Source organism: Rosa chinensis, chromosome 5, assembly GCF_002994745.2.
Source record: "Rosa chinensis cultivar Old Blush chromosome 5, RchiOBHm-V2, whole genome shotgun sequence".
NCBI classification, from domain to species: Eukaryota; Viridiplantae; Streptophyta; class Magnoliopsida; order Rosales; family Rosaceae; genus Rosa; species Rosa chinensis.
The window spans coordinates 45,734,160-45,751,423 of NC_037092.1; positions in this window are offsets into that span (position 1 = coordinate 45,734,160).

Below are 17,264 nucleotides of genomic sequence, written 5' to 3' on the forward strand. Positions count from 1 at the left end.
ATCAAATATGACCAGGAAAGTACAGAGAGATGTTGGTAGAGCGAGGCTCTCTTAAGTTCCTAGACATCATATTTCATTGGGTGCACCACATAAGAAAGAGTTTACTACAATTATCATTTATTGACTAAGGCATATTGCCATTACAAAAATTCTTGGAAAATAAAAGGACTAATCTAATCAAAGTCTGCGGCATCCTTGTGCACTTCATCGTCAGCTTTGAAGTCCTCTATGGTGAGATGGATGTCCCCACCATTTTCTTCTTCTTCTGCAAGGTACACTTCTTGCTCCCTCAGGTCCCTATATGCCCTGAATCTTGAAGCTAGTTGCTCGCTTGCCTTGCATTGCTTGAACCAATGCTCACTTGATCCACATCGATGACACATGTCATTGTCGTTGCCTCCCTTTAACTGAGGTGCACATTGTGCATGTTGTGGGCGTTCCCTAGGAGGGTTGGTGCCACCACCACGACCCATGGTGCCTCCACCACGAGCCATGGCCCCACCACCACGACTAGGGATACCACGACCACCTCTCCCACGTGTGGCATTGCCACCACGTGTATCCACACCAAACGTATGGTTTCCTTTCTTGTTAGGGCGGTTATATGGACCCATACGTCCCACATATCCCTTATTCTTAGGGTTCCGCTCCTTGCGCCCTCTTTTGGGTGCATTATAATTCGCCTCATGAACGCTTTTAGTTCCAATGGGCCGTGAATTATAATTCCTCACATGTTATCATGTTTCTCAGCTACAGAAATGAGATTGATAAGCTGATGAAACCTCGTGATCTGTCCAGCATTGACTTCAGTGCGGTATTGCTTTGATACCACAATGGCTGAAACGGGGAAGGTGGAGAGAGTTTTCTCAATTAGCTCTTGCTGTATGACAGGTTGTCCACAAAACCTCAACATGGACTGTAGGCGAAGAGCTTCTGAATTATATTCAGCAACAGACTTGAAATCAGCAAAGCGCAGATTGTTCCATTGAACCTTCAAGTCAGGGAGGAGGGAATCTTGGACATTGCCAAAGCGCTCTTCTAGTGCAACCCATAGCTCTCTTGCATCCTTGATTGACATATACTCCAATTTGAGTGCCTTGTCCATATGGTGTCGCATCAAGATAACTGCTTGAGCATGCTTTGTAGGTGTTCGCACGAACACAAGATCCGGGTTAGGTGCCTGGATTATGGGTAATATTCCCATTGAAGTGAGGTGGTTCTCAATATCGGTTACCCAACTGTGGTAATCCAAGCCTGTTGAGTCAAGCATGGGAAAGTCGAGTCTAGGTTCATTCGACATCCTGAAAATAAGAAAAGAAGATATATTAGTTTCGGAGCTAAACTTCCACGAAAACTAAAATAATAAGATTTCCGAGCTGCGCTACCAAGAAAACAATTTCCAAGAATCTCTTTTGGATTAGACCAAACAATAATGTTTTAATATGGTCACAATTTGATTCTTACAGACGCTCTTAGTTCGAGCATTATGAACACTCTTAGTTCGTTAAGCGTGAATCCCCACAATTTCGCTTTATTAAATAATCGAACCCATGTTTGTATATTGAAAATCCTGCAGAAAATAAAGGAATTTAAAAGACAAGAAAGCAGGAACTTTAATCTTTAAAACTTACTTGTTGAAATTCAGAGCAGATTCACTTCTGAACAGCTCCACTTCGAATGGTGTACAGATCTCAAAACGACTCCAATATGGCTGAAATTTGGAGATCAGATAGAAGAGGTAGAGACGAACAACGTTGATGAAGGAAGGATTTTGATCTAAGGTCCCGATCAAGAAATTTCGGGGCGTACAATCAGGCTGATCTGCACAGGAACGAGCGTGCTGCTGTGCCGCAGGGGCAGCAGGCGTGCGACGATGCTGCATGGGCAGTAGGAGGCACACGGGTGCTCAAGGGCTGTAGGAGTAGCGTACAGTTTGGCTAGCAAGGGCTAGGAGCTTACGGCAGTTTTTTGTGAAAGAAATTTCGAGTGTTAGGGTTTTTTTTTCTAGCTAAGGCTTGGGTTAGAGTATCGTGCTGATAACGTGTTGTAGAGAATTGGATAATTTTATTGTATTCATCTCACCATGAGGTTTATATAGGGTTACATCATGTATACAAAAGGCAATACATAATAGCTATACTAATTAATCGCACATTACAACTCTGTCAATTGCATACATTACGAGTATGTCAATCGCATACATTAAGCAATACCTATTGCATGAATAGTCATTATCATTTACAACAGTTAACAATTTTTGTAGGAAACTTTTGACTTGACACACCCACGAGTTGCCTGTTTGGAAAGTAAAATCAAGGAAAAGGTCAAGACAAGTTGTCATGCCCCGAATTTCGAATAAAGAAATTCGAATTCGAAACGCGATAACTTAACAAGCAAGAGAACACTCTGAAAATTTTTCATTTAAACTAAGCAATAAAACAACCGAGCTCACAAATGTCAATACCGACTCATTCTTTAGAGTCACATATTATATTACTGAGAGTTTACAAATTAAACTAAATAACAATTCAATAAGTAAACACACTTACTACACAGCGGAAGACTAAAAAAAAGTACACTCCCACATCCAAGCTACGGCAGCAACAAACCTTAGCTTAAATGGTAGTTACTCTGACATGCCCAATAACCCCTACACCATGGAATAATGCACATGGTTGAAACAACAAACCTGGTAAACTTTTACAAACTCATGTGAGTAAACTCTAATAACCACAAAACACATTTCTGACTCAAGGACAACAAATCAACACAATGATTATCTCAAAAATCAAAATCCTTTTCTTTTTAAGGAAACAACAAGTCACCACCGTGACAAACCAAATCATTTGAAATCCCAACAGAGCTAATAAATCACTCTTCTTTCCTCTCAACAGGAAGCATTTATCACTGCAATGACGTGATAAAACATTTCTCACTCATTACGAGTCTCACCCACAACTGCACTCACAAATTAAACTAAATAAAACTAGTAATCCTTGCATACAAAATTAATTCAGGAGATCACCAAAAAGCATACAATCAAAATCATAGTAATCCCTGCATATAAATTAGTTCAGGAGATTACATTAAATCAAACAATAGAATTCATAGTAATCCCTGCATATATTTTAGTTCAAGAGATTACATTAAAACCAATCAATTCATAAAACAGTACTCCCTACATATAATTTAGTTCAGGAGATTAAGAAAGAAAACAAACAATTGAATAATAGAAATAAACTAGCAATCAATACACAATGAACCATTGATAACACCAATCACCACAACATCCACTACTACAATAACATGATTTAAGGACATTGAAACCGTATCCTTAAATACATATGAGGACACAGTATTTTTTAAAGAGTCCTCTATCCGGGTGTCATCGTACGTCCCAAACAAGGACACTGAAAATGTGTCCTCTTCTCTATACGAGGACACAGTTTATGTGTCCTAATAGCCCTGAACATGGTGTCCTTAAATCCATAAGAGGACACCAAAACTGTGTCCTAAAAGCTCTAGAAACTGTGTCCTCTTTTCGATACTAGGACACACAAACTGTGTTCTAAAAGCTCCAGAAATGGTGTCCTTAAATCCTTTAGAGGACACAAAAAAAAAATACTCATGTGTCCTTAAAACTTGTAAGAATCCAAAAAAAAAAAAAATCTTCCTCTAATTATACACAGCTCAAAATACACCACCAAATGCGTTATGAACTGAACCAGAATATCATATCCATACATATACATCAAGGTTCTAAAAAACGCTAGGCGCTAGTCGGGTGGTGGATAGGGGACTAGCGCCCAGACGCCTAGGCGGGGGAATAGGCGGTTTTGTATTTTTTTAATTTTTATTTTAATTTTTATAGCATTTAACTAAATACTTATTTAATTAACTATTTTTTTTAACTAAATACTTATTTAATTAACTAAATAAAATTATAGCTAGGCAGTGGAATTGAAGTAGGCAGTAGAATTGAGTTAATTGATTATGGAAAAAAGTATAGTATTCAATTATCCAACAAAAAGAAGAAGCAGCATTTTGTTGCCCTGCACATGTGCCCATCCTATCTCTCTCTCTCTCTCTCTCTCTCTTTGAAACAATAAACTACTACATTGATTTTCATTCCCTTCTCTTTCTCTCTTGTGCGAAACCATCTTCTGGAAACCAGTAGCCACCGCCTTCACATTCTCTCTCATCTCTTTTTTCATCGATTTTTCTTAACTTTCTTCATTATTCAGTCAATCATCACACAAAAGAACTGGAATCAATAACCAAGACCACAACGACGATCAATATTCTGGCCTTCTACTTTTTCAACTACTCTGATCAGAGTCGATTCCTTCGCTCTCTCTCTCTCTCTCTCTCCGAGCCTTTATACTCCATGAAACAACTGATATATCCACCCTGAAAGGCGGCCTAGCGCCCAACTGCCCCCGCCTAGACGATTAGTCGCCCGCCTAGACCACCTAGGCGGCCTGGGCGGCCGAGTTTTAGAACACTGATATACATACAATATATATATATGTACACACACACACACACACACACACATATATATATATATATATATATATTCTAAAGTGTAACAAATTACAATTCAACAACTCTAGTCAAGTAATTCAATCTACAGCACCTTATAGGTTTATTGTTGCTTAATCTGATTTGCAATATCTTCAATCATAACCTGAAGAGGAAGGAGAAAGTAAGAACTTATATTACAAGTGAATACTACCTAAAACAGCTGCAATATCATTCAGAGAGCATGGAAGGTTCAAATAAATAAAAATTCAAGAAACTAGACCTAGCTGCAACATACAGCAAACCTGGAAACAAGTAGAGCTGGCACAAGGAAGCATATTACACAAAGCCTATAGGTATAGAACTTGCAATAAAAGGAAAAATAAAGAGATTCAAACCTTTCATCATCAAATTCATTTGAGATGCTTGCAAAGATGTACATCAACACTTCCATGACCTCACAGAAAGTAAATTAGCAAACATCATTTGGTAGTATGTACATTAACTAGAAGACTTCAACAGAACAACAACAACAACAAAAGAAAATTGAAGAGTTTTCTAAAGTAGGGTGTTGCAATAAATAGTCTAATTTAATAGTATCTCAGCAAATGATTCTGGAAGTCGTCATCAAACCTTGAAGACTTAACAGTCAGTAATAACTTGCACTCCTAATTTAGCTGTTCTCTTTTTCTCTTTCTTTTCATATCTTTTTCTATTTATTTTCGTATCTTTAGTGTACCTCCAGTCCAGTTCAAATTACAGCAAGGATACATACTTCAATCTATGGTAGTCAAACTGATAAAAAAAAGACAGAAATGCATAAATAAAGACACCTTAGGAATCATACGCAACTGTCTACGCATCAAAACATTTCTCTTCTTCAACTTCTCTTCTAAAATGTGTCATATTCGTGGAAGCGTTTTGATGGGAAGTTCATATAAATAATCATGCACCTAATATAAAAAAAAAAAAAAATTAAGCCGCCAGACTGCACATAATATCCATGATGAAAGCACAACAGTTGCAAGTATTAAGAATGTGAACATAGTCTAATGAAAATGGAATAGAAGAAACTTGTGCTGGTGCAACCAAAAGGATGCTCTCTGTTAATATATCTAACACCCTTCATTTTCATCATCCAACATCTGAAGAAAGAGCAAAATCATCATTTCATAACCAAACAGAAATATAAGAAAATATTAAATGAGAAATAGATTAAGATGTCACATTTTGATGCGCACATACAAAAACATGAATGAAATAGGAGACTGGCCCATTGTGGAAGAACCACCAGCCTGGAAGATTTTGTTAAAAACTCAATAATCTGATCCAATTCTACATTCAAGACTTGGTTGAACTGTGACTCACTCACTCCATCCCTGAACAAGAGAAAACTAGGAGATAAGAGATCAAGAACATTTAAGTATAGATGATTGAGTGATGCAACATGTTAATTACTGAACACAAATTAAAAAAAAAAAAAAAGAATTAGTGGTGAATGAAGATAGCAGTATGTACTTTGTATGACAACTAGGTATTCGCTACACGTGTGAATAGATAATATCACTTCATCTTCAATTCATCAAGTGAGCTAATTTAAATTAGGCCTCTCCTACAGACCCAAATAATCATCTAGTTATCTTGATAATATTAAGAAGTACTAAACACCATAAGTGGAAATTCAGAGAGTAATGAAGGGGAAGAAAAATAATATCCACTTTAAATAGCTAAGGGCTTTATTTTGTCGATGAAAGCAAACCAAAAAATAATGCCAGCAAGGATGTAAATGTAGGTTGTAAATACTAAATACCATGCAAGTGCCATGGAAACATGTACAATGATTTTAAGTCCATATCCTACATAGTACTTAATCATAATAATTGTCTACCTTTGTGCCTCGATCTTCCTATGACACATAATAAGATTTAGTGTACTTGATATTTTAGTCTAGAAATTATATGCTACTATACAACTTTTAAGAGTTCCCATTGTCAACTTTTCAATCACTAGTGCTCCATTTAGAGGTAGCTGGATAGCAATGTCAATTGAGAATAATATATTAACATAACGGTCCCAACAAGATAAACATCTACATCAAAGAGGTAAAGGTTGCAGAGAATGGTCTTTACCATGTCAAGAAAGAATAAAGTGCATGTATATTGGCTAAAACTTTGAAGATATTAGAGATACAATATACAAAGAAAATTCTGAACACTCTATCAATTGCTTCAACTAGTCGCAGAACCATGCATTTGTCCAGTGTGATGCCCTTTGACTCAACTACACCAATAAACTCTATAGGCATCTACAATATAAACACAACCCTGCAAAGTTGTATGAGTATGAACAAGTGAAGAAACTGTAGTTAATAGTCCCTGTCCTCTCAATTTAATCAGTTTACTCCCCGAGCTTGTCAATTTTCCTCAACCGTGTCTAATTTTCCAAATTCCTTCTAAATCAAACGTTAAATATGATAATGGGGCCCACTTTTAGGGCTAAAATTGTCATTTCATGACAAAAAAAAGGCCAAAAATAAAAAATAAAAAATTCATTTCTTCACCACCACCCCATCTTCTCCCGGTTTCTTCCTGCACCCCCAGAAACCTAGTTCGCCTATCCCACCACCACCCCTCTGGTTTTTCTGGGTTCTTCCTTTCTCAAATCAATCACTATCCTCAACTTCCTCAAAATCTTGACCTCGCCGGACCTTGCAATCTTCAACCTCCCTCATAAGCCCTAAGCTCTTGGGTTTCAGATTGTAGAGACTTGAGAGGAGAGAGAATAGATCGGAGTTTCTCTCTCCTCTACCAACTGGTCCCTAGCTACACACCGCAACTCACCTCCACCACCACCATGCTCGCCAATCTTCAACAAATCATGTCCGTCCTTCGCGTCGTCCAGTGACGCCGGAAACCACCTTACGAGCCGATCTCATCACTGCCCTGAAATGCTCTGGGCACCCATTGTTTGGCCATGGCCGCTCCTCCTCTTCTTTATCTCGTTGTTTCCTCCTCTTTTCCTTGCTCCTGCAAAAGTCTCCGATTCTCGAAACAAAGATGCTTCTCTGTTTGCTTCTGGGTGGGGCTTGCACGCGTGTAGATTAGATTTTTGAGGTGGCGGTGGTGGGTTCTGGGCGCGGTCAGCCTGGTTTGGGATCAGATCTCCTATCTTGCATCTCGGTGTTGGCTAATAGTGGTGGCTGTGTGGTTCTTTATGGCAGTCTGGGTTCGGACGCGATCTTCGCAGTCATGGAATTTTACTGGAGATGGAGGTCATGTCAAAGACGACTGGAATCCTTTTCTCGTCGTCGCTCCTGGCTGGACAGATCGGGGTGCTGGCCTGGTCGCTAGTGGAAGTGAGGTTGGTGGCGGTAGTTTCTTGAATAGCAACAGTTTGAAGTATTTTTAACTTGGTTGTTGTTTGTATTCTATTAGATATTTTGGAGCAAAGATGAGTTGGAGATTATGGTAATGGACTAATGGGTTTCTTGGGATTTGATTTTCGGAGGTTAAGGAAGCTCTCGGGAGCTATGGTGTGGATGAACACCATGATTGAGTCGGGAGAGGATGAGTTGAGTTTAATGGTTCTCTACTTATTAGCTGATATGTGTATGTGAGGTTGAGGAAGCTTTGGGGATCAGAGGAAGAAGAAAGAATTTTATTTTTTTTGCCTTTTTGGTCATGAAATGACCATTTTAGCCCTGAAAGTGGGCCCCATCATCAGATTTAAGGTTAGATTTAGACGGAATTTGAGAAATTGGACACGGTTGAGGAAAATTGACAAGCTCGGGGGCTAAACTGATTAAATTGAGAGGACAGAGACTAACATGAAGTTACCCCCAAACCTCAGGGGGGTAAACTAAATTTAATCCAATTTTTTTTTATCAAAAGTGTTTGTGGCTTATGAAGTGGATTCCGATGGCGAAGCGGCGACGCTGTTTTGATCGGCTATCAGCTATGGGGCTGTGGGGGTGGTTCGGTGGTGGGGAGGGGAATCGGAGGGGCAGTTCGACAGGTGGAGAGCAAGGTAAGGAGGCAGAGGATCGAGAGCGTCAGCGACAACGAAGAGGAGGAGGTGATCGAGGCTGTGAGGGAGAAGGAAGAGGTGGAGGAGGAGTCCTCGCATGGTTTCGGGATCGAAGTCCGGATGTGGTTCATCTGCTTTTGCTTGAGGTGTTTGATTTGCAGGGATGAGAGGTTCTGTGATTTTCACCATTGTTGTTGAGGCAGTGGAGCTCGCTCTTCAACTTTAACTCTTCACTCAAATCGAGCAATTGACAGTGTGTGGGAGAATCCAAAGGTACCAAGTACCAGCTGCCAAGTCTTTTTTTTCTTGGTCTAATTGTGCTCAATTGCCATCTGGGTTGGTTTTGCCTTTTTGGTTTATGCTTGGTTTGTTTTTAGTTCTTGTATACATGAATTCATAGTTATATGTTGCTTTGGCCTTGTGATTGTGATTTTGATCAGAGTTTCTGGTATATGTTGTTACTGACATGACGGCGGCAGTGGAGGAGGAGGATGCTGAGGCTGTGGCGGCGAAGGAGGGGGCTTGATGAACGGAGGTGCTATCAGCGAATGGGTAACGGTCTCTGTGAAGAAAGAAGATGGTTGTGGAGCTAAGGTTCACCAGAATTTGGTGTGCAGCGAACTGGTTTCCCAGATTTGATTTTTTTTTTTTAATCATGTCACCCAACTTTCGTTTTGGGTCCGTCTGTCGGGAGTTGAGTTGGAAGAACATGGATTTGTAGCAGGAATTGAAGAGGATGATGGTAGCTTGGTGATGGTTTGGGCGGAGGAGAAGGAGATGAGAGAGAGGAGGAGGAGAGAGAAGAAGAAGAAGACTGCGTTTGAAGAAGAAGCAGAAGACATTTTTCTTTGATTCTTGGGTGGAGGAGGAGTGGAGCTTGCGGCGGTTTGGCTAGAACAAAATCCCAGAAGAACAAGAACAATAAGAAAAAAGAAAAAGAAAAAGAAATGAAAAAAAAATGAATTAACAAAAAAAAGGGTAAATTGGTCATTTCACTTTTTGGGGGGCCACGTGCTTGCCACTTCAGCAAATAGATGACGCTGTTAGGGATTTTTGACGGAAGTATCACGTTGATGTCAAAATACGTCTTTGGATATCACATTGATACTTTTAAGAGTTCAGGTATCAAATTAGTCTTAGCGGCATAATTTGGAGACGGTAACTGAAATTTTTTCTTTTGGAAATGAAAATCTGTCCTTGACTAATTGGTAAAAGCAAAACCTCGACTACCATGCGACGGACAAAGTTAAGAGTTGAAAGCACGTGGAATCAAATCTTGGAATCAGCACACTCATCCAGTACAACATTTTAAGGCGGACAATGATCTGATCGCTTGCTTTGCCATGTCTCCATTACCCATTACAGTAAGCAATTTATCATCACCGACCCATTTTGTGTTCAAATACAACTATACAACTAATTACTAGCTGGAAGCATCTAGACGTATATATACATAATACTTATTTTATAGTATGTATGAGTACCTAATGATAGCTGATCTCGTATTTCGATCACAATTACTACTTAGACTCATTGCTTTCATCTCAAGTGATATACATTCTAACTTTATTGTTCATAAACTGTAAAAAAAAATTGCATAAGTAATGGGTTGACTCACTTTATGTAGAAAATTCTTCTATGCACCGGTGGTACAAGTAAACCAGCAGATTCAGCATATTTCAACCGTAGATGTTTATAGACAACTTTTTTTCTATAACAAAAAAATATATTTAATATTATCTATCTATCAATTTCTGTCAGTGCACTGAATATTCTCTTTTCTTGTGTACAAATTTTCTATCTCACTAACTTAATCGTTGAAGACTACTGGTCGATAGCACAGCGATGCTCTCTTCCTCCAAGAACTTTCTTTCCCTCATTGCATGTTACCTTCTTTTAACGTTTATAATGATTTTGTTTGTTAAAATGAATTAAGAGTATAATATAATATGGGTCAAGCCTTGGTTTCCAGACCAATCCACCTTGTGATATATGGTTGCACTAGATTTTGCAAGATTTGTCCGTACAAATTAAAACGTACGTGATGGCTCCACCGCCCCCCGGATATGGAATTGAGCACACAGCACATCATTTTAGTATGTCTGCATCGTTTTAGATTATGAAATGCGTGGTGCGTGGAATTGCTTTCAACTTCATCATCATCTGTGTCTGTCTGTAATGCCCTGATCATGAAGCATATGTATGTATAAATTAAACATGACATTTCCTAATTAACACATACTGAGCTAGCTAAGCTAATATGGTATTCATTCTTTATGTTGGGTGTCGGCCACCACTTCCTCATTTAGTTTTGTGGTAGCAATGTAAGGTAATATTATTATCCACTAACTTGTATAGAACAAGTGATTCAGCTAATTAAACCAGTTCACTGAGTTGTGAGGGATCGAATCCTACTTGTGCGTATACGATATCAGTAGGTATCGGTCTCACTTTTTCGATGGGACAATGTCCTTGCGTGTTAAAAATACTTCTGTTAATATGCATGTTTGCTTTATCCAGTTAAAAGGCAAGCACAGTGTAATTGATGGGAGGTAAATTGAATAGGGTATATACGTGAGATTAGAATCTATTGGTTGGAAAACACATTACTGAATCTTTTGAATTATTTATTGTTGTTATCATACTATTCGGTCTATTCTTAACTTTTAGAATTTATTGTTTAATCTTTTAAAGAATGTGTATTATTCATTTCGTATATATGTACCTGGTTATCTCTAAATAAGTAAGATTGTTGGGGCATTTTGTAGTTCCTTAGAATATTGAAACTTTAGAACCGAGAGCCGTTAGATTAGTTAAGTGTGTGGGTACATTGCAAATAATGAGTAACATTGTGAACTCTCATTGGTCTGTAGCATTAACAAAATTTCAAAGATTGTTAAGAATATTGTGAATGATTTTATTTTTCATTACATTGTGTCTAATAAGAATTTTCTTAGGTATCTGGGTGTTTGTCATACACCCATTTTGTTAAATATTTTAGATCATTGAATTAGTAATATATCTAATGGTCTAAAATATTTAAAATTTAGTAACCTGTTTAGCTCTTAGCCAATTATTTTTTTATTATCAATTGAAAATTGACAGTTACTTTTTTTTTTCTATAAAAAAAAAAATTTAAATAACCTTTTAGTCTAGGCTCACCGAATTACTATTAGTTAAATAGTCTTTATTACTAATTAATTTTATCATTAGCCCATTAATGTATGATTAATGCTTGATTATCAATTGACAATTACATTTTTTACTTATTAAAAACAAAAACCTTCTGACCTAGGCTCGAGGAATTAGATTAGTTAAATAGTCTTTATTAATAATTAATTATATCATTAGTAGTTTCCTTAACCAAATATAATTCTTTTTACATACATTTTACGACAACCACTACAATTAATGTAAAAATAGATAATCTTTGTTTTAGATGTAGTAACTACTTCACGTAAGTTTACCGGCCTTATGGTTTCAAAGAACGCCTCCCATGGGTAGGCGATTCTGCACCTTCCTCCATCTCCGATGGAGTAAATTTCCGGCGCTTCCCCTGGTGTCGCAGATGTCATGTACGGCCCTAGCTGCCTCTTCCTTTTTTCCATTTTTATCCAAGAAGTCGAGGTCCTTGACCCGTCTTGAGGCGATGGATTTCTCTTCTAGCCAGACTGCTTTGCACTGGGGTTTGGATTTGTTTTCGGATCGGCGCCCAGGATTGGTGGCTGCGGGCGAATGGAAGGTTTGGGATCCACAGGATTCGGATTAGGAGTGGCTTCGGCAGGTCTGCAGTCGGATCGGTGGTCGCACTATGGTTTAGGGGACCCGAACCAAATCTGGGATCCCGGACCTACTGCTTGGTGGCTGAAGGTTGCGGCGTGTCGGCCGTTTGGACGAAAGATCCCGTCTTGGGTTCAGGTTGTGTCAAGGATCAGGGTGCTACGACTGGCGGTGGTGCTAGGTCCTCCCAACGAGGGGTTTTTTTATCTGTGGCGTGGTGGCACGACTGGATGAGGAGCGCTGGGGCTGGTTGTGGTTGGTGAGGGTGGCGCCGTGGGTTTTTCCACCAGTGACATTCGCCAGTTGTAGGCTGGGGTGCACAGACGTTCGGGTGTCCAGAAAGGAGCTGATGCTTGGGTGCCCAAATTAGATTCAAATGGGCTTGGGCTCTTGTCAAGTCTGCTTTGGAAGACTTGCTTTGGATCCATATTTGGGATCTGGGTCACTTACAAATTCAGATCATGAATCCGAGACATCTGCTCATATTGATCTGGTATTGGTTCTGGTTCTTAGGAGTTCGTTTCTTAATTTTCGAGTTTTTGACATCCTCGGTTACTTTCGAACTCCTGGTGAGCGAATCACCTCTCCTAGGTGATCATATCACCTTTTACGATTACGGCTACTATTACATTTACACTGCTCTCGTGACATTTGCTGTGCAGCGATGTCGTTTGGCATCAAGTCACATATTGGTTACCTTTCATTCTAGATGCGTATGTGCATCTTATTATCCTTTATTGTTTCTGTTTCATTATAGATGCTGATACGCTTAAAGCAAGCGCATAATTTAACCCTGAAATGTCATCGTTAGTATAGAATAAGTAGGGATCGTTCTAACCGGGGATTGAGGGTACACCTGTAATTGCAAAAACAACTAAAGAATTAAAACAAGTACAAAGTATTATTTACAAAAATAAAACAAAGAAAGAAATATATACAAATAAACACAATTAGGGGGTTTAGGATTATTAAATTAAACATTAAATAAATAAAATAAAGAAAATGTAAAAACATATATACAAGGGTGGAATGAGAGAACAAAGATCAAAACTGAAACTATGATCAAATTCGATTAAACCCTAATATTGTTCATCTAAGTCATGAGAAAGGAGTTGATCATGTGAAATATTCGAAAGCAAATAATTTCCCATTTTTTACTTTGCAATGCTAATTAACCTAAGTGAAAGCACAAAGATTAATCCTATCAAACATGTAATCAAGCCCTAGAAAGCTAGTCAATCATGACATGTTTAACGCATAAAACACATAGAAAGGCTATCAACTCAAGTGTGCAACTTAATATGAAAAAGTCCACCTAATTGCAATCCTCTTTAATTAAATTCGGTTTTTGTCCAAAACCTTTACTACTTCGATTCAAGTTACACAAAACAAAAAGTTGATTTCATGTTCTTAAATCTAGCACCATTCATATCAAAACCCTAAGTGTTACGAACCACATAAGATTAAAATACAAAAGATATCTATAAAGCAAATTTAATTAAACAAACTCACATAAGCAACTCTCGAATTACAATATAAGAGTCGAAATTCTCATTTAATCATAAAAATTCCAGAAATAATAACTTTGTTCAATCATGAATGTCAACTAAAACAAAACCAACGAAATTCAAACAAAGGTTACAAAGTAGAGGTCGAATTACACCGTGGATGGAAGATGAAGATGGATGATTTTCATTGTGATCCTTGAAGCTTGAAAGCAAGTCTTCAATGGTGGATGGTGGAGGAATAGGTCATGGCTCCTTCTTCTCTTGCTTCGGCCTTGCTTGAAATCCGTGGCTTGCTTTAGAGGATGTAGAGAATTTTCTGAATGAAGAGGTGTTTGTTGTGGTGGTGTTGTTGTGTGATGGTGTGTTATGGTCTAGAGAATGCTCCTATTTATAGGAGGATGACAACTTAGTCTCCAAGTCTTCAAGATTGATCCACACAGCATTAGCCAATCAGAGAACACCACGTCAGCTCTGCTATGTCATCCAACCAATAAGAAACCTCCAATTTAACACCTTGATTTAGGGAGATTATTTTTGAATTAATTGCATGATTATTTTCTGATTTATCTCCTCAAATAACTATCCAATCATGCCACACAGCTTCAACCAATCACAGAATGCCATGTCAGCTCTGCCATGTCACTCAACCAATCAAAAAGCTCCAAAATAAATCCATAATCTTTCCAAATATATTATTGCTGATTTTCCCAAGATTTAATTTGATTTTCCTCTTAATTTTCGGCCAAAATAATCTTGAGTGAAAATAGGAATGAATCTGGACTTGTTTTGGACTTTTTCTCCCTTAAATCTTTCTATGGCTTTATCCTTAACATCCTCCCCTTGATTTTCTCTTGATTTTCATGACAAAATGCAGATTTTATTCTCCAAAATATCTCCCACGTCATCATGTTGTCTCCTAATGCCTTCAGGTTTTCTAGCCTCATCAGGATTCCTGCGTTGACTGGGATTCCTAGTTGGACCAGGAAAACTCCATTTCCTCATTTTAGATAATTTCTTCTCCATTTATTTCAATGTACCTATAAAATAAAAACTAAATTAAAAATGATTAAATAAAGGAAATAACTAAGAAAAATATGAGGAAATAATTATTAAAACGTCGCATAAAAATGCTCCAGATGCGTTTGTGCATCTTTTTATGCTTTATTATTTTCTTTCGATGCTTTTGCATCGCTCCATGTAACTCTCAATTATCACTTAATATAGTTTGTCGTCTTTTCTTTCAAAAAAAAAAAAAAAAAACTACTTCACGTACAACTTGTATTACTGTTTTTTGAACTAATTTACGAATGTTACCACAATGTGTTATCATATAAGTAAACCATTATATTTTGACTAAAACCACGTATGTCCTCATTGGTGTAATGAAGTTCTCCATTGCATAACTAAAGTAATATATTGTGTAATCCATCGTCGAAGTCGTAGTTACTTCCAGTTGACATAATTTACTACAAACTACAACAATTGATATAAAAACGATAATTTTTGTTCTAATTGTAGTAATTACTCCACCTACAACCTATGTACTAGTTTATGAACAATTTATCATGTGTGACAACCAATTTGTTGTCAGAGTGGTAAATCTTTATGTTTTTATCATTAATGAAACGATTACTTCAATGACCATGTATTTTACCACAATCCACGTCAATTGATGTAAAAAGGATTTTTTTTTGTTCTATTTGTAGTAATTGCTCCACCTAAACTAATGTACTATTTTATGGACAATTTAACAAGTGTGACAACAAATTTGTTGTCAGAGTGGCAAATCTTTATGTTGTTATCATTACTGAAATGATTACTTAATGACTACACATTTTACTACAACCCCTGACCATTAATGTAGAAGTGGTAAATTTTTTCTGTTTGTAGTAATTACTTCAAAAACTACATCATTTACAAGATTATCAACCATTTTGTAATTGCGACAACATTTGTGTTGTCGATATGATAAAATTAATATTAGACCAAAAGATATGTAAGTACTCAGTATTGTTAGGAGGTTCTCCATTTGATAATCAATGTTCTCCATTTGTTAAAAGTTGTCCAACTATGATATTTACATCTTTGACCACTCAACTACAATAACCAAAATAAGTGTGATTATAAGTCGTAATTTTAGTTCAACTAGGTGTAAGTTATTATTTTGATAATATTTGTTACATGTTTCTGAACAATATTACATATCAAGATAGAATGTGTTGTTAATATGGTAAATTTTATTTTTTAAAATGACACATGTCAACATTTAAGTAGGTAACCTGTTAACCAGTTCAATAGGTTTCCACTGCATTAATTTATTAAAAAAAAAAAATAACCAAAGGTATGGCATACATCAAGGTATCCTAGACAACCCCTTGTTTCTTATACGTAGACTTGTTTTTCAAATATTTTCCAAAAAAAAGACATACTTTTCAAAAATCCTTTTGAACAGATATAAACCCCATGAAATACTAGAGCTACATATCATCTTATCTGAAGTTAGCCTCTGATATTGATCGAAGTAACTGAGCAAGTTTTCATTAATCTTCAAGGTCGACTTAGCAAAACACCACGAAATGACCTGCATGTAACTTGCGTTTTTGTCTCTATAAATACAGTGTTGTTACATAAACTCTTTTCAATATCTAGTTTAATGTCAAAAAGTATACCAACTAAATAAACTAGCTAGCATGCAGCTGGAAGAACTACTGCTCAATGCCATTGGAATCACCTTACAGTTTTCATGCACTAAATAGATTCTTAAACCTTCTGGACAGTATTCCTTACCATGGCACCCGACTACTGTAAAAGAACATACAAAAGGAAAAACCTAATAGCCTACCCTTCTAGACATGTTTGCAGTACTTCTTGTACGTATGTCCACATTACATATGCTCTCCAACCATTGCCTTTATGGCTCGTCTTGTACGTGATGATATTCTTATACTCTTACAGCATAGAATTTCTCACACATCCCTCCCAAGTGCTATAACATGTGAAGAGCTTTCATCCGATCCAAAAGGGAAAAGAGGACAAATTAACAAAATAAAATTACGTACAGGGATATTAAGAAGGAAAAAAATGTCACCCTACAATTAATCAGAAAGCAAAAGAGGGTAGTCGATTCAATTCCTTGCTGATAGGACAGCGTATAGTCTGGATTGAGATATATAGAGTTTTGGAATTTGAAGCACAGCGCGCACCAGCATCTTCTTGTAATATTCTACGGATTGAATAGGTTCTGTAATATTTCATCGACTCTAGATATATAAAACAAAATCATAAAATTAAGAAATTAAACTAAAAGATCTAGTGGCCTGAACGCACACTTGTAAACCAGGCAACCAAGGAACACACCCAAGAATATACCAAGATTCTGCAAAGCAAAAGCTAGCTGGCCACCATCAATTTCAATACCCTAGCTCA